A 27,342-nucleotide genomic window follows, 5' to 3' on the forward strand; every position below is an offset into this window, starting at 1 on the left:
CCATTTATTATTATTATTATAATCAAAAAGAAGCGCTAAGCCACAAGGACTATACAGCAGCAAAAGCCATGAAAGTAGGATGAGAAAGTATGCATCTGTGTTTGGTAAGAGGTTAATGATTCAAGGTTCAATCATAATGCACACAAAATCCTTTCTTATAGCAAGCAATGGCAAGGCATAGGATTAGGTATGGTTATTTAAATACAGCAAATCCTCTATTTAATGGCTTAATCAGGGAAGCAGGTAGCTGTAATAGCAATTGTGGTGGATAGAGAAAAGGGTGTTTTGCTGCAATTGTAACAATAATGAACATTTCTGTGACCAAAGGACTTCGTCTACTGTTCAGTTTTTTTAATATACAGTATATTAAATGGAGGTCAGTTTAGAAGAGTACCTTCATTCTTGAAGGCTAATGGTAGCTTCCTAAGCAAGATTGCCTGTTAACCTGTTGACATTCATAGATTAAGTACTGTATTGCCAAATCATTACTAGAGTCAGAATTAAGAAGGATTTAAGCCTACATTTTTCATCAAGTTACTAAACTTATTTCCTTGAGTTCAATAATTTCACTTTCTGAAGACAGATAGATGGTGGAGGCTCATTTGTTAAGAAACAGTTAAGTGCTTCCTGATAAGGGTCTTTGTCAAGCAATAACCCACTCAGTGGTAATACAAATGCTGTGCTACCTATCCTGGGTATCAGTAATTAAGCAACCACAGGCTTACTAGTACTATATACCATGGCAAAGCATCTGCTGGCATTACGGAGCTATATTTTCCACCCCTTATATAAAACAAGGACTCACACATACAGATGTGTGTCCTGTTTAAAGATAAATCTGGTGATATTTAGTACAACCAGTCCTATCTCAAGATAATGCAGTACTTTTGTTAAAATGAATACCATAATATGTAATTGAATGGACTGGGTTTTTTTTTTTCAATTGTTTCTACACGTGCAATTTCAGGTCCCCAATCAATACATACTGGATACAATATGTACTGATGAATGGAACATACAGGTGAACAGTATTTAGATAAGGGTCAAGAGGGTTTTGTGGCATTTATGGATTTGGAAAAGCATATGACAAGGTGGATAGGGGGGCAATGTGGCAGATGTTGCAGGTGTATGGTATAGGAGGTAGGTTAATGAAAGCAGTGAAGAGTTTTTATAAGGATAGTGAGGCTCAGGTTAGAGTATGTAGGAGAGAAGGAGATTATTTCCCAGTAAAAGTAGGCCTTAGACAAGGATGTGTGATGTCACCGCAGTTATTCAATATATTTATAGATGGGGTTGTAAGCGAAGTGAATGCAGGGGTCTTGGCAAGAAGTGTGGAGTTAAAAGATAAAGAATCAAACACAAAGTGGGAGTTGTCACGGTTGCTCTTTGCTTATGACACTGTGCTTTTGGGAGATTCTGAAGAGAAGTTGCAGAGGTTGGTGGATGAATTTGGTAGGGTATGTAAAAGAAGAAAATTAAAAGTGAATATGGGAAAGAGTAAGGTATGAGGATAACAAAAAGATTAAGTGATGAAAAATTGGATATCAGATTGGAGGGAGAGAGTATGGAGGAGGTGAATGTATTTCAGATATTTAGGAGTGGACGTGTGAGCAGATGGGTCTATGAAGGATGAAGTGAATCATAGAACTGATGAGGGGAAAAGGGTGAGTGGTGCACTTAGGAGTCTGTGGAGACAAAGAATTTTATCCATGAAAGCAAAGAGGGGAATGTATGAGAGTACCAACACTCTTGTATGGGTGTGAAGCATGGGTGATGAATGTTGCAATAAGGAGAAGGCTGGAGGCAGTGGAGATGTCACGTCTGAGGGCAATGTGTGGTGTGAATATAATGCAGAGAATTCGTAGTTTGGAAATTAGAAGGTGTGGGATTACCAAAACTATTATCCAGAGGGCTGAGGAGGGGTTGTTGAGGTGGTTTGGACATGTAGAGAGAATGGAAGAAAACAGAATGACTTCAAGAGTGTATAAGTCTGTAGTGTGGGGAAGGTGGGGCATTGGTTGGCCTAGGAAGGGTTGGAGGGAGGGGGTAAAGGAGGTTTAGTATGTGAGGAGCTTGGACTTCCAGCAAACATACATGAAAGTATTTGATAGGAGAGAATGGAAACAAATGGTTTTTAATGCTTGATGTGCTGTTGGAGTGTGAGAAAAGCAACATTTATGAAGGGATTCAGGGAAACTGGCAGGCCGGACTTGAGTCCTGGAGATGGGAAGTACAGTGTCTGCACTCTGAAGGAGGGATGTTAATGTTGTAATTTTATAAATGTAGTGTAAAGGACCCTTCTGGCAAGACTGATAGAGTGAATGATGATGAAAGCTTTTCTTTTTCAGGCCACCCTGCCTTGGTGGGAATCGGCCAATGTGTTTAAAAAAAAAAAAAAGAATGGAACTTGACCTTCCATTTATTACTCTGCCATAATCAGAATATAAATGAAGCACCTCTCACCAAATCACATCATTATTAGTGTCATTACTGTATTACGTTCATAGAAAAGTGCTAAACCCATAAGTCATACAGCATTTCACTTATGGAATGGGAGGCAATCAACTCTGATCCAGAGGAAGGTCAGATCCAATTCCTTTGATCAAGAGCCCTTAAGGTTTTACCAAATCTGAGTAATCTCAAATAATATATGACTAAACAAACGTTAGTCAGTCTGAATTCATTTTACCTATAAAATACTAATGTGCTTAACCTCATGTAACTCAATATCTTTCAAACACTGAGTCAGATAAAAAAAAAAAAAAAAAGTTTATCAAACCTGACCAAACAGTTATGCAGTGATTTTGACCTTGTGCATACTGTAAAATTGTGATACTGTATGTCAGTACAGTGGAACCTCAAAAATCGAACTGCTCCCAACTCAACCAATTATGTAAGTGTATTTTTGTAAGTGCTTTTATAAGTGTATTTTTGAGGGTCTGAAATGGACTAATCTAATTTACATTATTCCTGATAGGAATAAATTCATTCGGTAACGGCACTCTGACAGCCTTCTGGACTGAAGAAAGTTCGATATTTGAGGTTCCACTGTACTTGCATTATCACATGTGAATTATATTGCTTTTATAATTTGAAAAAGTAGTTTCCTGACATTAATAGTTTATTAATGAACTATACATTTATTACATCCAATTTTTTTAGTCACACAGTGGCATCAAAATGTTAGACTTTGTTGAATGTTATATTAATGCTATTACATATTATTATTATCATTATTACAATAAGGAAGCATTAAACCTGTAGAGGTCTTACAGTGACAGAGTTCTGGTTTGATCTGAGGAAGCAGAGGGTAGCTTCAGTATCTTAGATCAAGAACCCTCCACAGACAATAAGGTGGCCCGGTGGCTATACTTCTCGCTTCACACACAAAGGGCTCGGGTTCGATTCCCAGCGGGTGGACACATTTCAACGTGTTTCCTTACACCTGTTGTCCTGTTCACCTAGCAGCAAAGAGGTACCTGGGTGTTAGTCGACTGGTGTGGGTTGCATCCTGGAGGACAAGATTAAGAACCCCAATGGAAATAAGTTAGACAGTCCTCGATGACGTACTGATTTTCTTGGGCTATCCTGGGTGGCTAACCCTCCAGGTTTAAAAACCCAAAGAAAATCTTATCTTAACCTCCCTTGAGAGGATTGTAGACAAAACCTGACCTTTCACTGAATAATAATTATTAACACTGTAATATTGTTAATAGTTTTTTATTTACTATCCCATCATAACAAAATTATTTAAATACACAGAGTTTTAATACTAAAAATTATCTGATTGCATTTAATTATTCTATCTACAGACAACATAATTACAGTAGAGTCTTTAAAACTTTGCAGTCAAATAATCTAATTTCAATATCTAGTATTAGTCTGCCCAAAATGTTCTGCTGTATAATCAGGGGCTTTTCACAATTAATCTAAAAGGTATGTATAGCTATTTTAAAAATAAGTTTTGGCTAGAATTGAAAGCTGCTCCTTGGTGAAACTCAGACATTATTCTGTATTTTACTATACATCCAAGCAATCTAGACCAAAGTATTAATAGTTAATTGGGAGATACCAGCAAAAATAATACCATGAATTTGACTCGAATACAGCATCAGGGACCCATCAATGATTAGTACAGAGTCAATATGCCTGGCCAATCACAGCAAACATAAAATACATACACCATTTACATCTCTGCTGATAGTGGAATAAGTTACATTCTGTTACATTAGGTCATGCCAGGTTATGCTGAGTTACCTTATTCAAGTAATTTTAAGTTTTATTTGGATTGCCTATTATTATTATTATTAATATAATCAAAGCTAAGCGCTAAACATCAGGGTCATAGAGTGCTGTGCATTACCTCACTGCACAACTTAAAGCCATCTCTACGGCAGATCTCACTCTATACTGAACATTTTAAACTAAAATCTATTGCCTAAATATGCCTAGAAGCAACATTCAATCAATACCTAATTTTTTTTTGTGTTTGTTTATATTAAACAATTCACATTTATAATTTTAAAATTATTCAGTTCATTTTCCAAAGCAAGACACAGGTGCAATATTTTGATATCTCTATTAAAGAAACTTTTCACCTGCTAAGAAGTCTCCTTCCATCGAAATACAGAGTTGACAGCAGGTGTGGAGCTGTAGATACGAAGTGATCATTCCCTCAGCCTTGGTTTGTGTTCAGCTCTGTAGCTCCACAACTTCTGCTGTCACCTCTTTGTGTATTTCAACTGAAGAAGCTTACTGAGCAGATGAAACTTCTCATTAATAAAGATATTAAACTGTTGTGCTTGTCATTCTCATCTATGGTAAACCTTCCATAGAATGGACCTCTATATAATGGACATCGGACATCAGAAATACAGAGCAAAATCCACTGGATCAGTCGATTTGGAAACGATGGACTAGTTTATCTGGAGTTTACCTGGAGAGAGTTCCGGGGGTCAACGCCCCCGCGGCCCAGTCTGTGACCAGGCCTCCTGGTGGATCAGAGCCTGATCAACCAGGCTGTTACTGCTGGCTACACGCAAACCAACGTACGAGCCACAGCCCGGCTGATCAGGAACCGACTTTAGGTGCTTGTCCAGTGCCAGCTTGAAGACTGCCAGGGGTCTGTTGGTAATCCCCCTTATGTATGCTGGGAGGCAGTTGAACAGTCTCGGGCCCCTGACACTTATTGTATGGTCTCTTAACGTGCTAGTGACACCCCTGCTTTTCATTGGGGGGATGTTGCATCGTCTGCCAAGTCTTTTGCTTTCGTAGTGAGTGATTTTCGTGTGCAAGTTCGGTACTAGTCCCTCTAGGATTTTCCAGGTGTATATAATCATGTATCTCTCCAATTATTACAGAATTGTCTGCTAGTGTTTCAATCATAGCAAAATAATATCTTTGCCATTCACCAGACTTGCCATTACCTGTCACCCACTTCCTCCTATTAGTCCATTATATGGAGAGTTTACTGTACTTGTCAGTAGGAGTATAGATAGAGTACCTAGAGTACACCATTAAAATTGAGGTATAAATTACCCACAAACTGGAATAAAGACACTATATTATGGAAACATTCAATTAAAGTTCCCATATTACTCATCGATATTTCACCTGTGATAATAAATTCAGTCAAGCACTAAACCTGTAGGGATCAGTCGGGGTCTGTTGACTGGCAGGTAATCACATTCCATATATAACAGGGGAAAGCAGCTCCGATCCCTTGGATGAGGATCCCTCCAGCAGCACCCAAGACCTTCACTGAAGGTTTTATTCCACTTGTATATTCAACTTCAAGCAACTTTAACAATACGATTTTCCTGTTGTAGTGTTTGGAGTCCCCTGATGCCTGCTAAATTACAGGTGTACGTAGCACCCAGGTGACATGCTGCTCACACCAGTGAAGCAACATAAACATGAGTGACTCAAGCACTATGTGTAAGCCACATATTCATCAGCAAACAGCAACAAAACAATGAAATGTTAAAAAAAATGTCCTCCGACCCTCAAATTTCCGAGACATGTTAGAGGCAATTTTTATTTGCATATTTAGGCTCCACCCCGGCCAAATAACACGCTTACTTGCGAACAGAAGCAAGGACAAATAGTTATAGATTAGGCATGAGTAAAGAAGAGAGTAGAAATGCTATGTACGGAAAGAAAAATAGCAAAATACCAGCGGTATAGGAGACGACCCTGAGATTTCTCTGTGGTGACGTCACAGCCGTCCCTCTGTTGGTAAACAAGTTAAGCTACAACAACTACCCATCCAACACTATACTACCATACAAAACAATAAAATACAACTTTATTTCTTTCCTGCAGTATATAACAATGTAGTTTATATGTAACAAAATATTGTTAAGCGCAAAAAAAAAAACCTATCATGCGGTCCATTTCAGGCAAGCTAGTCATAATACTGACAGATTACTTAAACACTAGACACCTATTACAACACAAATACACCCAGATACATTTTATCATTAACTCTACGATCACTTATTCTTTATTCTAACATGTAGTCAACAAATGATTTAATGTGGGTAGTTGCTGCAAACTAGCAAACTACCCATCCCACAAGCACACGGTGTTCTACCTCATACTTATAAACAGGTAACAAAGGGGTGACACTGCCGGGTTTACAAGGGAAAACTCCCGGGTTCGATCCCCGGGCTGGTGGTATGTATGGGGCAAATATCCTCGCAGTTGTGGTCGTCTAGGGGTAAAAATGGGTAGTTGTGTATGAGGGGGAGAGTGTTGGGTCGCATCATGGGGTGTGTGAGGGGAGAGTGGTGGGTCGCATCATGGGGTGTGTGAGGGGAGAGTGGTGGGTCGCATCATGGGGTGTGTGAGGGGAGAGTGGTGAGTCGCATCATGGGGTGTGTGAGGGGAGAGTGGTGGGTCGCATCATGGGGTGTGAGGGGCGTGTGGTGGGTCGCATCATGAAGTGTGTGAGGGGAGAGTGGTGGGTCGCATCATGGGGTGTGTGAGGGGAGAGTGGTGGGTCGCATCATGGGGTGTGTGAGAGTGGTGGGTCGCATCATGGGGTGTGAGGGGAGTGTGGTGGGTCGCATCATGGGGTGTGTGAGGGGAGAGTGGTGGGTCGCATCATGGGGTGTGTGAGAGGGGAGAGTGGTGGGTCGCATCATGGGGTGTGAGGGGAGTGTGGTGGGTCGCATCATGGGGTGTGAGGGGAGTGTGGTAGGTCGCATCATGGGGTGTGTGAGGTGAGTGTAGTGGGTCGCATCATGGAGTGTGAGGGGAGTGTGGTGGGTCGCATCATGGTGTGTGAGTGTGGTGGGTCGTATCATGGAGTGTGTTTGAGTGTGGTGGGTCGCATCATGGGGTGTGTGAGGGGAGTGTGGTGGGTCGAATCATTGGGTGTGTGTGAGGTGAGTGTGGTGGGTCGCATCATGGAAAGTGTGAGGGGAGTATGGTGGGTCGCATCATGGGGAGTGTGAGAGGGGAGTATGGTGGGTCGAATCATGGGGAATGTGTGAGGGGAGTATGGTGGGTCGCATCATGGGGAGTGTGTGAGGGGAGTATGGTGGGTCGCATCATGGGGTGTGTGAGGTGAGTATGGTGGGTCGCATCATGGGGGTGTGAGGGGAGTATGGTGGGTCGCATCATGAGGTGTGTGAGATGAGTGTGGTGGGTCGCATCATGGGGAGTGTGTGAGGGGTGTATGGTGGGTCGCATCATGGGGAATGTGTGAGGGGAGTATGGTGGGTCGCATCATTGGGTGTGTTTGAGTGTAGTGGGTCACATCATGGTGTGTGTGCATGAGGTGAGTATGGTGGGTCGCATCATGGGGTGTGAGGGGAGTGTGGTGAGTCGCATCTTGGGGAGTGTGTGTGAGGTGAGTGTGGTGGGTCGCATCATGGGGTGTGTGAGGTGAGTGTAGTGGGTCACATCATGGTGTGTGTGTGGGGTGAGTGTGGTGGGTCGCATCATGGTGTGTGTGTGGGGTGAGTGTGGTGGGTCACATCATGGTGTGTGTGGGGTGAGTGTGGTGGGTCACATCATGAGGTGTGTGAGGGGAGTGTGGTGGGTCGCATCATGGGGTGTGTGAGGGGAGTGTGGTGGGTCGCATCATGGGGTGTGTGTGTGAGGGGAGTGTGGTGGGTCGCATCATGGGGTGTGAGGGGAGTGTGGTGGGTCGCATCATGGGGTGTGTGTGTGTGAGGGGTGTGTGGTGGGTCGAATCATGGGGTGTGTGTGTTAGGGGAGTGTGGTGGGTCGAATCATGGGGTGTGTGAGGGGAGTGTGGTGGGCCACATCATGGGGTGTGTGAGGGGAGTGTGGTGGGCCGCATCATGGGGTGTGTGAGGGGAGTGTGGTGGGCCGCATCATGGGGTGTGAGAGGGGAGTATGGTGGGTCTCATCATGGGGTGTGTGAGGGGAGTGTGGTGGGTCGCATCATGGGGTGGGTGAGGGGAGTGTGGTGGGTCGCATCATGGGGTGTGTGTGAGGGGAGTGTGGTGGGTCGCATCATGGGGTGTGTGAGAGGAGTGTGGTGGGTCGCATCATGGGGTGTGTGAGAGGAGTGTGGTGGGTCGCATCATGGGGTGTGTGAGGGGAGTGTGGTGGGTCGCATCATGGGGTGTGTGAGGGGAGTGTGGTGGGTCGCATCATGGGGTGTGTGAGGGGAGTGTGGTGGGCCGTATCATGGGGTGTGTGAGGGGAGTGTGGTGGGTCGCATCATTGGGAGTGTGTGAGGGGAGTCTGGTGGGTCGCATCATGGGGTGTGTGTGAGGGGAGTGTGGTGGGTCGCATCACAGGGCGTGTGAGTGGAGTCTGGTGGGTCGCATCATTGGGGGTGTGTGAGGGCAGTCTGGTGGGTCGCATCATAGGGAGTGAGTGAGGGGAGTGTGATGGGTCGCATCATGGGGTGTGTGAGGGGAGTGTGGTGGGCCGCATCATGGGGTGTGAGAGGGGAGTATGGTGGGTCTCATCATGGGGTGTGTGAGGGGAGTGTGGTGGGTCGCATCATGGGGTGGGTGAGGGGAGTGTGGTGGGTCGCATCATGGGGTGTGTGTGAGGGGAGTGTGGTGGGTCGCATCATGGGGTGTGTGAGAGGAGTGTGGTGGGTCGCATCATGGGGTGTGTGAGGGGAGTGTGGTGGGTAGCATCATGGGGTGTGTGAGGGGAGTGTGGTGGGTCGCATCATGGGGTGTGTGAGGGGAGTGTGGTGGGTCGCATCATGGGGTGTGTGAGGGGAGTGTGGTGGGCCGTATCATGGGGTGTGTGAGGGGAGTGTGGTGGGTCGCATCATGGGGTGTGTGAGAGGAGTGTGGTGGGTCGCATCATGGGGTGTGTGAGGGGAGTGTGGTGGGTAGCATCATGGGGTGTGTGAGGGGAGTGTGGTGGGTCGCATCATGGGGTGTGTGAGGGGAGTGTGGTGGGTCGCATCATGGGGTGTGTGAGGGGAGTGTGGTGGGTCGCATCATGGGGTGTGTGAGGGGAGTGTGGTGGGTCGCATCATTGGGAGTGTGTGAGGGGAGTCTGGTGGGTTGCATCATGGGGTGTGTGTGAGGGGAGTGTGGTGGGTCGCATCACAGGGCGTGTGAGTGGAGTCTGGTGGGTTGCATCATTGGGGGTGTGTGAGGGCAGTCTGGTGGGTCGCATCATAGGGAGTGAGTGAGGGGAGTGTGGTGGGTCGCATCATGGGGTGTGTGAGGCGAGTGTGGTGGGTCGCATCATTGGGGGGGTGAGGGGAGTCTGGTGGGTCGCATCATAGGGTGTGAGTGAGGGGAGTGTGGTGGGTCGCATCATGGGGTGTGTGAGGGGAGTGTGGTGGGCCGCATCATGGGGTGTGTGAGGGGAGTCTGGTGGGTCGCATCATGGGGTGTGTGAGGGGAGTGTGGTGGGCCGCATCATGGGGTGTGTGAGGGGAGTGTGGTGGGTCGCATCATTGGGGGGGTGAGGGGAGTCTGGTGGGTCGCATCATGGGGTGTGTGAGGGGAGTCTGGTGGGTCGCATCATGGGGTGTGTGAGGGGAGTGTGATGGGTCGCATCATGGGGTGTGTGAGGCGAGTGTGGTGGGTCGCATCATTGGGGGGGTGAGGGGAGTCTGGTGGGTCGCATCATATGGTGTGAGTGAGGGGAGTGTGGTGGGTCGCATCATGGGGTGTGTGAGGGGAGTGTGGTGGGCCGCATCATGGGGTGTGTGAGGGGAGTCTGGTGGGTCGCATCATAGGGTGTGAGTGAGGGGAGTGTGGTGTAGGGACACCTTTGGCAAGACAGTGATGGAGTGAGTGGTGATGAAAGTGTTTCTTCGTTTTTGGGTCATCCTGTCTTGATGTGAAACTGCCAATGTTGTAATAAAAACAGCAGCCAGTGAGATGATGGCAGAGTGAGGGTAAACGAAACTTTTAGGTGTCTCCTGAGATGGTAAATTATATTTTCTGGCTGATGAGATGAAATTTTTTAGTATTAATATAGAGATAAACGAATATGTGAAAAGATTCTGAGAGAGAAAGGGAAATTTGTTTAATTATTAAAGAGCAAACAGAGTATTTCACTCATATTGTTTCCACATTCTAAGGTCACTCACAAGTATTTTTTCTTTTATATATTGTATATCATATTCTTGATAGCTACTGTAACCAAATGTACAGAGAACTTTCACGGCGCGCATAACGGAGATAAAACACCTCAATTACTGGGAGCGCTTGAGGTTTCTAAACCTGTATTCCCTGGAATGCAGGAGGGAGAGATACATGATTATATACACCTGGAAAATCCTAGAGGGACTAGTACCGAACTTGCACACGAAAATCACTCACTACGAAAGCAAAAGACTTGGCAGACGATGCACCATCCCCCCAATGAAAAGCAGGGGTGTCACTAGCACGTTAAGAGACCATACAATAAGTGTCAGGGGCCCGAGACTGTTCAACTGCCTCCCAGCACACATAAGGGGGATTACCAACAGACCCCTGGCAGTCTTCAAGCTGGCACTGGACAAGCACCTAAAGTCAGTTCCTGATCAGCCGGGCTGTGGCTCGTACGTTGGTTTGCATGCAGCCAGCAGCAACAGCCTGGTTGATCAGGCGCTGATCCACCAGGAGGCCTGGTCACAGACCGGGCCGCGGGGGCGTTGACCCCCGAAACTCTCTCCAGGTAAACTCCAGGTCTCCAGGTAAAGTGACTCCAACCCTTTTGGAAAAGTAATGTTTAAAACTGACGTGGCTAGTAACCCCATTACAACTTTCAGTGCTGAAGGAAACTTTTGAAACTGTCGTAGCTACTGAAACATTTTACAGAAATTTCAGCAGTAATCATTTCTGGATATTTTCTGGCATCTTTTCGTTTGCGAAGAGAGGCCTGAGTGTCAGCCTTTGCCTCTGTGGCTTTGTAAATGGTCCAAGTCGGACCGAAACATTGTCGTAAGCTCCACTCTCCTATGTGCGGGTTATTTGTGCATGACTTATGTTGCTAGAGTTTCAACCATAGCAAAGTATAATTATATCAGAGATAATAGCAGCGTGTCGGACTAGCCACACTGCTAATATCTGTTGCAGTGTCAGACACTGCAACATCATGGGATCTTGATACAAAGAATTCTTCAACCTTGTTTTACTGTAAGAAACCTTAAGACATCTATTACAATCGGTGCCATTTACCGGATACCTCACACAAACATCCCAAATTTCAGTGAGAAATTAAAGTCACTAATAACAAACAGACAAATGAATAAGCACCACCTTCTCTTAGCTGGAGACTTCAACATCAACCTTGGCTTACTAGATGATCAGCCTGTAACTGATTTCATCAACAATATGAACAACACACTTCTCATATCAACAATAACTAAACCAACCAGGCTCACTGAGACAAGTGCAACCATAATAGACCACATATGGACCAATATACTAGCCCCCCTTAAATCAGGGATAATCACAGATAGCACTACAGACCACTACCCTACCTTCCTCCTGACAAACATTAATAAACCACCACTTGAATACAACAAAGTCTCATTTAGACTCCATGACGAGGCCTCAATAAGGAAGTTCACAACTGACCTAGAGATTGTTGACTGGCCTACAGAATTCTCCAAGGCCAATGGTATTGATGACTGGACAGACATTTTTCTTAACAAATTACTTAGACTATACAACAAACATTGCCCTATAAAAACGAAACAGATCACAAACAAACGGCTTGGTTGCCCATGGCTAACCAGCACCATTCTGAAATCCATTGACAAGAAACACCAATATGAAAAGCAATATAGACAGGGCTTAATACACAAAGATATTCTTAAACACTATTCATCAGTTCTCACCAAAGTAATAAAGAAAGCCAAACAACTATACTACTCCAGTAGATTCACAGACACTAGAGGAGATATAAAAAAGACCTGGAAAACACTCTCTCAGATTCTAGGGACCCACAAACTGAAAAAAAAAAAGAATATTGTCCTAACTAAACCTAATGAAACACCACTACATCCCACTGACACAGCTAACAAGATAAACGACTTCTTCTCAACCATAGGATCTAATCTCGCCAATAAAATCCCACATACTAATGCCCATGCCGGGGACTACCTAGATGGGAATTTCCCAAATTCCTTCTGTCTTGCACCAACTGAGCCCTCGGAAGTCACCGAGATTATAAAGTCGCTTAAAAGCAACTCAGGGAATCTGTCTAATGTCCCACCATTACTGTACAAGCGAGGGGCCCATATCCTTTCGCATGCTATTTCATTACTTTTTAACAAGTCACTAGAAACTAGCACCTTCCCAAAACTACTCAAGATGGCAAGGGTTACACCAATACATAAAGGTGGTGACCCTACAGATTTAAACAACTATAGGCCAATATCGAACTTACCATTGCTATCCAAAATCTTTGAGAAACTCGTGCACAGGAGACTATATTCATTTATAACAGCACAAAACATACTCAACCCCTGCCAATTTGGATTTAGGAAAAATAAAAGCACTAATGATGCAATCATAAAAATGCTAGATCTGCTTTACACAGCATTGGAAAATAAGGAATATCCACTAGGAATTTTTATTGACCTAAGAAAAGCTTTTGACACAGTAGACCACGACATCCTACTCCACAAACTTGACCATTACGGTATAAGAGGCCATGCGCTTGCTTATTTCAAATCTTACCTTACTAATAGGTATCAGTATGTTACCATTAAAGACACAGCATCAACAACACGGCCACTTGATACTGGAGTTCCGCAGGGAAGTGTCCTTGGTTCCCTGCTCTTCCTCATATACATCAATGATCTTCCAAACGTATCCCAACACCTGAAACCCATTCTCTTTGCTGACGACACGACTTATGTCATCTCTCACCCTAATCTTGCCACCCTCAACACCATTGTTAACGAGGAGCTGATCAAAATATCGACTTGGATGACAGCCAATAAACTTACGCTTAACACTGACAAAACCTACTACATTATGTTTGGTAGCAGAGCAGGAGATGCACAATTTAACATTAAGATCGACAACACTCTAATTACCAGACATAATGAGGGCAAATTCCTAGGCCTATACCTTGACAACCTGAATTTCAGCACCCATATCCAACACATTACCAAAAAAGTATCCAAAACAGTTGGGATCCTCTCCAAGATACGATACTACGTGCCGCAAAATGCCCTTCTCACACAATACCACTCACTTATTTATCCATACCTCACCTATGCTATTTGTGCTTGGGGATCAACTGCAGCAACACACCTAAAGCCAATAATAACCCAACAAAAAGCTGCAGTAAGAATAATCACTAAATCCCATCCCTGGCTACACCCTCCCCCCCCACTCTTCATAGATCTAAACTTACTCCCTGTTCAGTACATCCACACTTACTACTGTGCAATCTACATCTACAGGACCTTAAACTCCAATATCAACCTTGACCTAAAACGCTTTCTTGATAGTTGTGACAGAACCCACAGGCATAGCACCAGACACAAACATCTCTACGACATTCCCCATGTCCGACTAAACCTGTACAAAAATTCAATGTATGTCAAAGGCCCTAAAATCTGGAACACCCTACCTGAGAACTCTAGAAGTGCAGACACATTCATCACCTTCAAAACTACCATTAGAAAACATCTTATCTCCCTGATAAACCCCATCAACTAACTACACGAATACCACCTGGTGGTTCACACTTACACTCACTCACCCATTTGACCATAAACAGAAATATTAATCTCAATCTTAAAATAATGAATCCTATGATACTCCAATACTGAAACTATGTACTGTGCCAAAACAAAAGCATTCACATTGCTAAACTCACAAACTAGTATTTAGTCACTTAGCCATAATACCAACTTACCTCATAATTTGTAATATTTTAAAATAAAGAATTAAACTAAGTCTGCCCGAAATGCCTAGCCATGCTAGGCGTTCTAGTGGTACACTCTGTAATCATTATTTAACTACATGTAAACCACGCAACAACCAAATTCTGTAAATTCAACATTGTAATCTTTATAGAGAATAAACTTTGAATATGTCCAACCTCTGGATGACGACCTACTTCGACTAGTGGATGGTACCACTTTGACCCCGCCTCCTCCTGCTTCGCCTCACCTGACTATGGTATATAAGCCACTTCTACGGCCCTATATATATGCTGAAGATATTTAGTACTGTTATAGTAAGTTTCTGAGGTACTTCACTTTAGACTATACACTTATAATATAGTTACACTGAAGGAGTTCACTCCTTCAGTATTTCTTACCCTCGAAGAGCAGAAGATATTTAGTACTGTTATAGTAAGTCTCTGAGGTACTTCACTTTAGACTATACACTTACAGTTAGACACACTCAAGGATTTCACTCCTTCAGTGTCTTAACTATATTATAGTACTTCAAGTTCTTTAATATATTATAGTACTTCAAGGTCTTAAATATATTATATTACTTCAAGGTCTTAGCTACAGTATATTACTGTACTTGACCTGGACTATTCACACAGACAGACTCCATTATATAATTATTATACTATCACCTCAACTAAAATCAGTCCTTTCATTTAAAAAATAATAATATCTTCTTAAAAAAATTTAAAAATAAAATTTTCAATTGTGAAAATATCCTCACATATTTTTTGTGGTCTTCTTCCGTGGATGTAGTTCTTGCTTGGTTACTACAAGTGATAGCGGCCCAGAAGGATTGATTCAATGAAAGAGAGCATCCAGGTCAAAATCATAATCTTGGGTTTCCTGTACAGACTCTGGCTTTGTGTCAAAGTTGACAGGTGGAGTTGTTTCTTCTACAGGATTTGGTGGTTTGTCAGGGAAGAGAAGCTCCTCAATGAAGGTCTCCAGTTCTTGCTGTTCTTTTGGTGGTTTGTCAGGGAAGAGAAGCTCCTCAATGAAGGTCTCCTGTTCTTGCTGTTCTTTTGGTGGTTTGTCAGGGAAGAGAAGCCCCTGAATGAAGGTCTCCTGTTCTTGCTGTTCTTCTGACTCAGCTGCTGCTCCAGTAGAAACTATAAAGTTGTTTATGTAATTACTTATAAGAGAATCATTGTCAGTAGTAGTTTCCTGACTTGTGACCTTGTTAGATTCTTCATCAGTCTGTACTTCTGGTTCAGTTGTGGAAGGTGGCAGTTCCTTGTCACTGCTTGAATCTTCCTCACCTTCCTTCTCCATTCTTTTTTCTTCTCCTTTGGTTTTTTCCTGTTCCTTCTTCTTTTTGCTGTCTACTAGTTTTTGTTTTTTTCGGGAAATTTCATCCAATAGAGGCTTTTTTCTCTTAACACTACGTTCATAAATAGTTTTACCAGAAGTATCAATCCATGTCATTCCTTGATAGGCATACTCAAGGTTATACCTGGCACTCATTCTCTTGATGCCTACGCCAGAAGTGCTTAAGTGTTTTCCAAAGTCCATAGAATTAGCATGTCGTAGTCCTGCCTCGACTGCGTACTTTCCATATAGTTGAATTAATTCCATCCGGAAAACAAAATCTTCAGTATCTTTGGAAATAAGAATATTTTCCTTCAAGAAGCTTTCAAAGCTTTTTCTGCCTACGTAATTTCTTTCACATCCGAGGACCACCAGCATGTTCTCCTCGTATTTCTTCATATTGATGTCTTCCAGCTGGCGAGTCTTGTGTTTCAAGATGTTCTTCTGGACTTTCACTTTGTCTTCAACTAAAGATTATATCTTGGGAGGATGGTTTCTAACCCTCGAAGAGCAGAAGATATTTAGTACCCTACTGTTATAGTAAGGTACTTCACCTTAGATTATACACTTATAATATAGCCACACTGAAGTTCACTCCTTCAGTATTTCTTACCCTCGAAGAGCAGAAGATATTTAGTACTGTTATAGTAAGTCTCTGAGGTACTTCACCTTAGACTATACACTTATAATATAGTCACACTGAAGGAGTTCACTCGAAGAGCTTCAGTATTTCTGATACTTCCTCGAAGAGCAGTAAGAAGAGCAGAAGATATTTAGTACTGTTTTAGTAAGTCTCTGAGGTACTTCACTTTAGACTATACACTTATAATATAGTTACCCTGAAGGCGTTCACTCCTTCAGTATTTCTTACCCTCGAAGAGCAGAAGATATTTAGTACTGTTATAGTAAGTCTCTGAGGTACTTCACTTTAGACTATACACTTACAGTTAGACACACTCAAGGATTTCACTCCTTCAGTGTCTTAACTATATTATAGTACATTATAGTATAGTATATTATAGTACAAGGGTATCCGACATAGACAAGGATGTCAGCCACAGCACCGTGTCTTCCTTTGCAGATGACTCCCGAATCTGCATGCATGGGCGACTTTAATATCTGTTTTCAGCAGCAAAATAACGGGCTATGCAAAAGGTATAAGCAAATTCTAGGATTAAATAGTTACACTCAACTAATTAATACTCCAACCCGGATCACACAGTTCTCAGCCACCCTAATTGACCACATACTTTGTAACCGCTCTGAGAACATTAGTCAGTCAGGCGTCATTACCACAGGTCTTAGTGATCATTTCATCATTTACTGCACCAGGAAAATAACTAGGGATAGGATAGGCCTACACAGGACAATAAAAATGAGGTCAACTAGAAACTACAGTAAAGAAACACTGGTAAATAGGCTACACAATTGTGACTGGACAGAGATAACAAGTTGCACGGACGTAAACGATGCCTGGGAAAAATTCAAAACAATGTTCACTACCATCCTTGATAATATTGCACCAGTTAAAGAGGTTAGGATTAAACGAAGAACTGAACCCTGGATGAATACTGAGATATTAGATAATATGAAATTCAGAGACCAGCTGCTAAAAAGATTTAAAGCAAACAGACAGGATATTGCAGCACTAAATGAATTCCAAAGGGTGAGGAACAGAGTACAGAGGCTTATAAAAGGAGCAAAGGCGAAGCACTACTGCTCAAAAATTGAAGAGTATAAGCATAACCCCAGAAAGCTCTGGCAACAACTAAAACAGTTGGGGTATAGCCATAAGCCAGTAGATAGGTCTAACATAGTACTCACTATCGATAATGAGGTATGCCACGAAACATCTAAGGTGGCAAATTGCTTTAATTCCTACTACACATCTGTTGCATCAACACTAGTAAGTAAACTACCAGCTGCATCAAATACCTTTAACACAGACTCTGATAAGTTTCAAACATACTATACCAATAAAGGGGTAACCCCAAACAGTTGTCAACTAGTAAGTGTATCTCATGACTTTATTCAAAAAGAACTAAGCAGGTTAAACCCAACTAAGAGCACAGGCCCTGATAACATCCCGTCTAAGTTCCTAAAAGATGGTGCTTCTGAACTGTCAATCCCTATTGCTCACATAATAAATCTATCAATCACCACTAATACAGTACCGGAGGGGTTCAAGGAGGCCAGAGTCACTCCTATCTTCAAGAAAAATAGTAGGCCTGATGTAAGCAACTATAGGCCTGTTAGTATACTCAGTATATCTAAAATTCTAGAGAGGGCGGTGTATTCTCAAGTAGTTAAGTACCTTAATGACAACAACATTCTCCATAGCTATCAATCGGGCTTTAGAAGATCCTACTCAACCGACACCTCCCTTATTAATCTGATGGATTACCTGAGAACTGAAATGTCAAAGGGGAACCTCATAGGCATGGTAACCTTAGACCTGCAAAAGGCCTTCGATACTGTCAACCACAATATATTATGTAATAAACTTCAAGCTATTGGTATAGGTTCTGTAGACTGGTTTAAGTCCTACCTTAGCAACAGGAGACAAATAGTCAAAATCAACAAAACAGAATCAGAACCCCTGCCGATAACATGTGGAGTTCCCCAAGGTAGTATTCTGGGTCCCTTATTATTCTTATGTTATGTCAATGATATGCCTATCAGTGTCAAGTGCAAACTCCTACTGTATGCAGATGACAGTGCTCTGTTAGTGTAAGGTAAAGACCCACAAGATATTGCTAATGTTTTAACACTGGAACTGGAGTCCTGCAGCAAATGGTTAGTAGACAACAAACTATCATTACACCTAGGGAAAACTGAAGCCATTCTCTTTGGCACGAAACATAAACTGAGAAGGGTAAATAATTTTAATGTTCAATGTAATGGGGAGCCCATCACTTTGGTTTCATCAGTAAAATATTTGGGAATCCCCTTTGACCCATGCATGTCAGGAGAATTGATAGGGAACAGTGTAGTAAAGAAAGCGAATGCCAAACTGTAGTTCCTGTATAGACAAGCACAGTGTCTACTTACTGAGGCTCGCAGGACCCTATGTCTAGCCCTTATACAATGCCATATGGATTACGCTTGCTCTTCTTGGTACTCTGCCTTGACAAAAAAACTGAAAGATAGACTGCAAATCACCCAGAACAAAATCGTAAGATTCATCCTGGGGCTGGGACCAAGAGAACATGTAGGCCAGGATGAATTACAGCAGTTGGATATGCTGAATGTTGAAGACAGAGTAAAACAACTGAAGCTAAATCATGTTTATAAAATTGCTCACAAACAATGTCCAGAATATCTTGCTGTCAATTTTGTCAAGGTTGGGAACCAAAGCAATCATAGTACTAGGGGGAGAGAGCACAACTTTGTAGTACCCACAGTCAGTGGCCAGGCTTCAAACACCTTTTATTGTACAGCAATAAAGGAATGGAACAGACTACCCGCACATGTCAAAGCCAGTCATAGCGTGAACCAGTTCAAGAAGAGTGCCAAAAGGTGTCTGATGAATGTAGCTACAGAAAGGGAGGGGAATGATTTTCTATTTTTTAGCTAACATACGTGTAATTTTTACCTTATTCCTTGTAATGACCCTCGTATTGTAGATAGTCTTAATGACCTTGGTGTAGCAGATAGTCTTTTTAGTATGATAATAAGATGTTATCTTCATTGTAGAATAATAAGAAAATATTATAACCTTTATACTATAATAATAAGGTAAAAGGACCCCAATGGAAATAAGTCACTCTGTCTGACTTTTTTGGGTTATCCTAGGTTCTCTACACATATGCTGCTATGTATGATAATTCTATGTAACTGTATTTGTGTATACCTGAATAAACTTACTTACTTACTTACTTATTCCATTGCAGACACTGCAAAGCTCCAGGCGGACATCAACCAAATCTTTCAGTGGGCTGCAGAAAACAATATGAAGTTCAACGATGAGAAATTTCAATTACTCAGATATGGTAAACATGAGGAAATTAAATCTTCATCAGAGTACAAAACAAATTCTGGCCACAAAATAGAGCGAAACACCAACGTCAAAGACCTGGGAGTGATCATGTCGGAGGATCTCACCTTCAAGGACCATAACATTGTATCAATCGCATCTGCTAGAAAAATGACAGGATGGATAATGAGAACCTTCAAAACTAGGGAGGCCAAGCCCATGATGACACTCTTCAGGTCACTTGTTCTATCTAGGCTGGAATATTGCTGCACACTAACAGCACCTTTCAAGGCAGGTGAAATTGTCGACCTAGAAAATGTACAGAGAACTTTCACGGCGCGCATAACGGAGATAAAACACCTCAATTATTGGGAGCGCTTGAGGTTCCTAAACCTGTATTCCCTGGAACGCAGGAGGGAGAGATACATGATTATATACACCTGGAAAATCCTAGAGGGACTAGTACCGAACTTGCACACGAAAATCACTCACTACGAAAGCAAAAGACTTGGCAGACGATGCACCATCCCCCCAATGAAAAGCAGGGGTGTCACTAGCACGTTAAGAGACCATACAATAAGTGTCAGGGTCCCGAGACTGTTCAACTGCCTCCCAGCACACATAAGGGGGATTACCAACAGACCCCTGGCAGTCTTCAAGCTGGCACTGGACAAGCACCTAAAGTCAGTTCCTGATCAGCCGGGCTGTGGCTCGTACGTTGGTTTGCGTGCAGCCAGCAGCAACAGCCTGGTTGATCAGGCTCTGATCCACCAAGAGGCCTGGTCACAGACCGGGCCGCGGGGGCGTTGACCCCCGGAACTCTCTCCAGGTAAACTCCAGGTGTATAAATGGAAAACAGGAATAAATAAAGGGGATGTAAATAGCGTGCTGAAAATTTCCAGCCATGACAGGACTCGGCAGCAATTGTTTCAAGTTGGAAAAATTCAGATTCAGGAATGATATAGGAAAGCACTGGTATGGTAATAGAGTTGTGGATGATTGGAACAAACTCCCGAGTACAGTTATTGAGGCTAAAACGTTGTGTAGTTTTAAAAATAGGTTAGATAAATACATGAGTGGGTGTGGGTGGGTGTGAGTTGACCTGACTAGCTTGTGCTGCTGGGTCTGGTGCAGTGCTCCATCCTTGAGTGGAGATGACCCGGCTGGGGGGGTCATTGGGATTATCCGGGGGGGAAACATGGACCTACTCCGCTTGGATCAGTAGGCCTGTCGCAGTGTTCCTTCTTTCTTACGTTAAATGCCTAGCCAGGTTAGGTGTCCTAGTGGCCCCCTCTGTAATTAGTATTTTATAACATGTAAACCACACAATACCCAAAACCTGTAAACCCCACATTGTAACCCTTAAATTTGAATTATCACCAATTTGGCCATGTAATGGTCAATCTGGCAACCCTGAGCCTGGGGATTGACCTAGCAACAGCCATTATAATTTTAGATGATATATGTATATATTAACGTATACCTAGTAAAGTATTGCTAACAAAATATACAGTAGAATTTATTCAGTAATGTTGTTTAGTGTTTCTTGTTTTATTTTTTCTTCAGGAGCGTATGGAAGTGATTACATTGTAATGGTATCCTATGCATTTAAATCATACTACATGGCTTTATTTGGATACAACAAGCTACATATCACACGTTTATGAATGTAATGATTACAACCGCAATGAAAACATTGCAGAAAGTGAATACAGCAGCTTGTAAAGCCATCAGTGGTGATGATTGAAGATTACATGGAGTAGGCGAAGTCTTAGCCAGAGACTTGGAGGCAAGGGTTGAGAGACGTGGAGCATCATAGAAAACGTGTGAGAGCGACCCATCACTCCACTACCTCCTCCATCTCCATTATACTCGGGAAAACTATTTTCTCGCAACTGTGAGTACATTTCTGGTAGATTGTAGCCCGTGTAGGTGTAGCTACACCCCTGAGACACTGCCTGCGTCTCGTCTTAAGGTTGAGATCAGAGAGTTCGCTGCTGGGTTGATTTGAAGGCGGAAAATAGTTTTTGTGGTTGCAACAAGTCAGGAGTCCAGAGGTAGCTTCTCCATTACGTACTTTGTCCACTTGTACTCCAGGTCGAGTCCATGGCGGAAAAAATGTCTTGTACTTGGTACTCGTACCGCGTTAACTAGGTAAAACAAGGGTTTTTCTAGGGCAGGTGTTGGGTTTTTCTGGGGTACGTGTTGGGTTTTTCTAGGGTAGGTGTTGGGTTTTTCTGGGGTAGATGTTGGGTTTTTCTAGGGTAGGTGTTTGGTTTTTCTGGGGTAGGTGTTGGGTTTTTCTAGGGTAGGTGTTGGGTTTTTCTGGGGTAGGTGTTTGGTTTTTCTGGGGTAGGTGTTGGGTTTTTCTAGGGTAGGTGTTGGGTTTTTCTGGGGTAGGTGTTGGGTTTTTCTGGGGCAGGTGTTGGGTTTTTCTGGGGTAGGTGTTGGGTTTTTCTGGGGTAGGTGTTGGGTTTTTCTAGGGCAGGTGTTGGGTTTTTCTGGGGTAGGTGTTGGGTTTTTCTGGGGTAGGTGTTGGGTTTTTCTAGGGCAGGTGTTGGGTTTTTCTAGGGTAGGTGTTGGGTTTTTCTAGGGTAGGTGTTGGGTTTTTCTAGGGTAGGTGTTGGGTTTTTCTGGGGCAGGTGTTGGGTTTTTCTGGGGTAGGTGTTGGGTTTTTCTGGGGTAGGTGTTGGGTTTTTCTAGGGTAGGTGTTGGGTTTTTCTAGGGTAGGTGTTGGGTTTTTCTAGGGTAGGTGTTGGGTTTTTCTAGGGTAGGTGTTGGGTTTTTCTAGGGTAGGTGTTGGGTTTTTCTGGGGTAGGTGTTGGGTTTTTCTAGGGTAGGTGTTGGGTTTTTCTGGGGTAGGTGTTGGGTTTTTCTAGGGTAGGTGTTGGGTTTTTCTAGGGTAGGTGTTGGGTTTTCTAGGGTAGGTGTTGGGTTTTTCTGGGGTAGGTGTTGGGTTATCCCAGGTTAATTTCTTTTTTAATTTTACAGGCTAAGACCTGTTATGTTACCTCAGCTTGTGTGAAAGCCCAGCTGTAAGGTATACTACCGCCCCCAGGCTGCAATCCTCAACAGTCGACTAACACCCAGGTACCTACTTATGCTAGGTGAACAGGGATAACGTATGTAAGGAAACGTGCCCATCGTTTCCACCCATGCAAGGATTCGAACTGTGGCCCCTCAGTATGTGACCTAGGATAGTGTGGTATCCCAGGTTAAATATTGGGTTACTTAATATTATATAAGATTAAGATTCTTTATATCCAATACACAAATAACCCGCTTTAGAAAATATAATCAGAAAGCCCATAGGATGCACAGTATTTTGGGAAAAAAAACTTGGTCTAGCTGTAAGAATTATGTGGTATGATTTATTTGGGAATCTGTACATGGTATTAACAGGAAGTTAATAAAAAATCGTCTTGAAAAAATGGCGAGTCATTCATATATGAACTCATCTTCAGATAACTTCTTTTGCATTACATTTTATCAGCATACATAGTAAAAGTTAGGTACAACACTTGTACATTCTGTGTGAAATTCTCAGCAAAATAACATACATGTATATTGAAACATGGTTCAATATATGCTAGTAGAAAAAACAGAAACAAGTTGAGGAGGATGAAGACTGTATGTGTTTGAACATAGTTGTTGCTATCATTTATCACTGGGGAAATGAGGTTCATTTTAACAATAGTTTTGAAGAGATTGGGAGATAGGAAATACCAGATAGAAACACCAGGAGGCCTGGTCACAGACTGGGCCGCGGGGGCGTTGACCCCTGGAACTCTCTCCAGGTAAACTTGGAATATTCTGGCAGTTTCAAATTTTTTGGGGTCTTTTGTACCTATTTAATTTTTACTCAGGTTGAGTTGCCTAAAAGTTTTGTTGCAGCTTTTCAGGAAGAGTTCAGAGTTGGGTTTATATTTGATTTAATTATCCTGTATATATAATAGGTACAGTAGCGAGAGTGAATGTTTACTATGTTGAGCAAGTTAAACTTTCGAAGAGTGGAGGTGTGTTGTCTAACACTTGTGTGATTTATCATTTGTATGGCAGCTTTTTGTTACTATAGGCTTCAGGTGATTTATTCTAGTACTGGGTAGAGCCCCAGGCACAAATGTCATAGGTGAAGTAAGGATTGATTAGAGACTAGTGTTAAGTAATTCTGTTTGAGGTACATAGTAATGAATCTAAAGAGAAGATGTCTGTTGTGGAAACCTCTTTTGTTATGTGCCGGACATAAGTGTTGAATTTTAAATTGGCCTCAAGATAGACCTAGAAATTTTCTCTCATTTGGTCTTGAAATGAGCAAATTATTTATCAATATACGTACTGAGTTGTACATTTGAAGTTCTTTCCAAACATTATGTAAAAAAAATTTGTCGCTGTTAAGAGTGAATCTATGGTAGCTATTGATACTCTGATATCTTTTGAGCTTCTCAACTATGATTGAGAAAAACCAGATTTGAATAGGAGATAAGAGTTGTCATTTGCAAACAGAACAAGTTTTAGTACTTAAGAAGTATTGGCAAGGTCATTGATGTAGGTTATGTTAAATATTGGCTGTATTGTAAGGTCAGTAATATACATTAAGTTAAATGTTGGCAATCCTAAGTTAAATATCAAGCACCGGCCTCTGGGAGCAGAAAAATGCTGAACTCGTCAAAGGTATTTGCCATCTTTCAAAACAGCAGATAAATCATTGCCATTGAATTATTGCCAAGTCAGCGTGATGTCTATATTGAGAAAATTACTAGAGCATAATTTGATAGTATACAACAAACTCTGGTTACAATAGACTAATGGGGATGGGGTGGATTGTCCTCACTTCCATTAACCCTTTCAGGGTCCGTCCCGTAGATCTACGGCTTCACGTTGAGTGTCCAAACCGTAGATCTATGCCAAAATTCTAGCACCGTCAAATTTAGCGCGAAAGCACTCATAGGCCTACATGTGAGAGAACGGGTCTGCGTGGTGGGTGTGCGCCATGAACAAAAAATCTAGGCGCCCGCATAGCATTGTGGGAACACCGGCTCAGTTACCCATGTTCACCATGCCTCGTCGCAAGGCAGCTCTCACTCCACGGAAAATTGGGACTCTCCTCTTCCTATCTGACAGTTCTGACACTGATGGAAATGGAACTGAAGACAAATTCTTTGGCTTTGATCAGTTAGTGACCGAAAGGAATGACCAGGATATCGATAACAGTGCAGAAAACCCTGACGATCCTCAACCTTCTACCTCTGGTGTAGGCACTCCTCAGTCAGTCAGTTGTACCACAACGCAAGAGAAAACTATTATTTTCGCGTGGCCAGGCCTCTGACTTCAGTAATGATGATAGTGACGTGGATTGTGATTTTATTGCTCTTGACGATCATTCAAGTAGTGATAGTGAGGAATCATATTCACCAGTGAAGCGTCGGTACGTACGCCGCCACATGCGCTCGGGTAGTGTACCCTATGCTGTGCCCAGGGGACGGAGTACATCCCGGAGTACATCCCGTGGCCCTACACCAGGTATAGATAGTGATAGTGAGGATGATGTGGCTACACTTGGCATGGATAGACCACAGGCATCAGCAGATGGTGGTAGTGGTGATGGTAGTGCCACGGCCATGCGTGACTCACCGGCCCAGGCTGGGACCCACGCTGCTGACTCCTCAGTTCAAAGACAAAGCGGAGCGTCAGCCACCAGCCCACCACAACCACAACTACCCGCACAACCAGCCTATAATGTCCAGTATCCACCAGCAAACCGTATCTGGGATTGGCAGCAAAATCCCAATTTTGTTCCCAAGCCCCACCACTTTGATGACTCTTAAAGTGGAATTCTACCTACTTGTCCCCTTGGAACCACGGCCAATGAACTGGAATTCTTTGAATTATTCTTTGACCAGCCATTGATGGAAACTATTGTCAAGGAAAGTAATAAGTATTTTGAGTACACCATGGCAAATACGATCATATCACCACAGTCAAGACTACACCGGTGGAAAGAGACGACTGTTGCAGAAATGTATTTGCTTTTTGCAACAATAATGCTTATGCCTCATGTCTATAAGCATAATATAAAAGCATACTGGTCCACAGATCGGCTAATTTCTACCCCGGTCTTCAGTGAAATCATCCCAGTGAACAGGTTTATCTTACTGTTACGTATGTTGCACTTCTCTGACAAAACCAGGCCTGACAGAAGTGACAGGTTATACAAGATTAGAAATGTTTTTATGGATCTCAAACAAAAGTTCAGCATATACAGTGGACCCCGGTTAACGATATTTTTTCATACCAGAAGTATGTTCAGGTGCCAGTGCTGACTGAATTTGTTCCCATAAGGAATATTGTGAAGTAGATTAGTCCATTTCAGACCCCCAAACATACACGTACAAACGCACTTACATAAATACACTTACATAATTGGTCGCATTGGGAGGTGATCGTTAAGCGTGGGTCCACTGTACTTTTGTCCATTCAAGAATCTTGCAATTGACGAGTCTTTGATTTTGTTCAAAGGTAGGCTGTCATTCAAGCAGTATATACCGAGCAAGAGGAAACGCTCTGGTATAAAACTGTTTGTACTCTGTGACTGTGACAGTGGCCTGGTATTGGATATTGTTGTATACACGGGAAGTAAAACGTTGAAAGATACCAAGATGTTATTGGGTATCTCAGGTGACGTAGCGAGAAGCATGATGGCACCTTATCTTGGTAAGGGGCATACATTATGTACCGATAACTGGTACACAAGCCCATTACTCAGTGATTTCTTGCGAGTGAACAAGACAGATGTGTGTGGCACAGTGCATTCTAATCGTAAACATATGCCCAAGCTCAACGCAGGTGCTCGTGGTGATGATGTGCAGGTGTTTACTGCCAATGACATCGTGGCATGACAAACGAGATGTCACATTGTTGGCAACCATTCACCGTAATGAAATGCAAGACAGTGGCAAAGTTGATCGAGTGACTAATGAACGTATTCGAAAACCAGTGACAGTGATTGATTATACATAAAACATGCGCTTGGTTGACAAATGTGACGTGCAGATTGGTTTTGTTGATTGTGTTCGTAAAAGTTACAAGTGGTACATGAAACTTTTATTCCATCTCGTGGACATTTCAATGCATATACAGTGGACCCCCGGTTAACGATTTTAATCCGTGCAAGAGGGGTAATTGTTATGCGAAATAATCGTTATGTGAATGAATTTTCCCCATAAGAAATAATGGAAATAAAATTAATCTGTGCAAGACACCCAAAAGTATGAAAAAAAAAATTTTACCACATGAAATATACATTTTCCCACACACAAAGAGAAGGATACATGCACAATAGTAGAGTAGTACATGCACAGTATATATTGTGCATGTACTAGTCTACTAAATGAAGAATAAATGACACTTACCTTTATTGAAGATGCAGCAATGACTGATGAGACACTGTGTCCTGGGAATGCCTTTTCCTCCTGAGTACTGTAGGTCCTGTTTGGCATTTTCTTCCAGAACAGGCCTTATCACACTGTGTATGCCACTACGATTCTTAAATCTCTCAAACCAACCTTTGCTGGCTTTAAATTCACCAATATGAGCACTAGTAACACTGTACTGTAGGTGGTAAGTACCAGGACACCAGGTTGTGCTCCCGGCTTTCTGGTGTTTTCACGGTCGCTCTTACGTG

At 42.8% G+C, this 27,342-nt stretch overlaps 2 protein-coding genes across 8 annotated transcripts in view; one reads left to right on the top strand and one right to left on the bottom strand.

The window, feature by feature from the left end:
- trbd (ubiquitin thioesterase trabid) overlaps positions 1-6,257 on the bottom strand; it is a 111,837-nt gene extending 105,580 nt beyond the window's left edge. For 3 of the 4 annotated variants that reach the window (XM_053793626.2, XM_053793623.2, XM_053793625.2), the window contains exon 1: positions 6,176-6,257. The gene's annotated coding sequence lies outside the window, so the exon portion shown is untranslated. The remainder of the gene's footprint in view (positions 1-6,175) is intronic. The other variant, XM_053793624.2, reaches the window with a different exon arrangement.
- A 15,121-nt stretch (positions 6,258-21,378) lies between these two features.
- The window catches only part of LOC128700408 (uncharacterized), a 70,658-nt gene continuing 64,694 nt past the window's right edge, over positions 21,379-27,342 (top strand). Inside the window, exon 1 of one of the 4 annotated variants that reach the window (XM_070099986.1) lies at positions 21,379-21,558. The gene's annotated coding sequence lies outside the window, so the exon portion shown is untranslated. Of the gene's footprint in view, positions 21,559-21,580; positions 21,719-21,797; positions 21,816-27,342 lie in introns of those variants that run through there. The other 3 variants (XM_070099982.1, XM_070099983.1, XM_070099985.1) reach the window with 3 other exon arrangements.

Source organism: Cherax quadricarinatus, chromosome 71 (genome assembly GCF_038502225.1).
Source record: "Cherax quadricarinatus isolate ZL_2023a chromosome 71, ASM3850222v1, whole genome shotgun sequence".
Classification (NCBI taxonomy): domain Eukaryota; kingdom Metazoa; phylum Arthropoda; class Malacostraca; order Decapoda; family Parastacidae; genus Cherax; species Cherax quadricarinatus.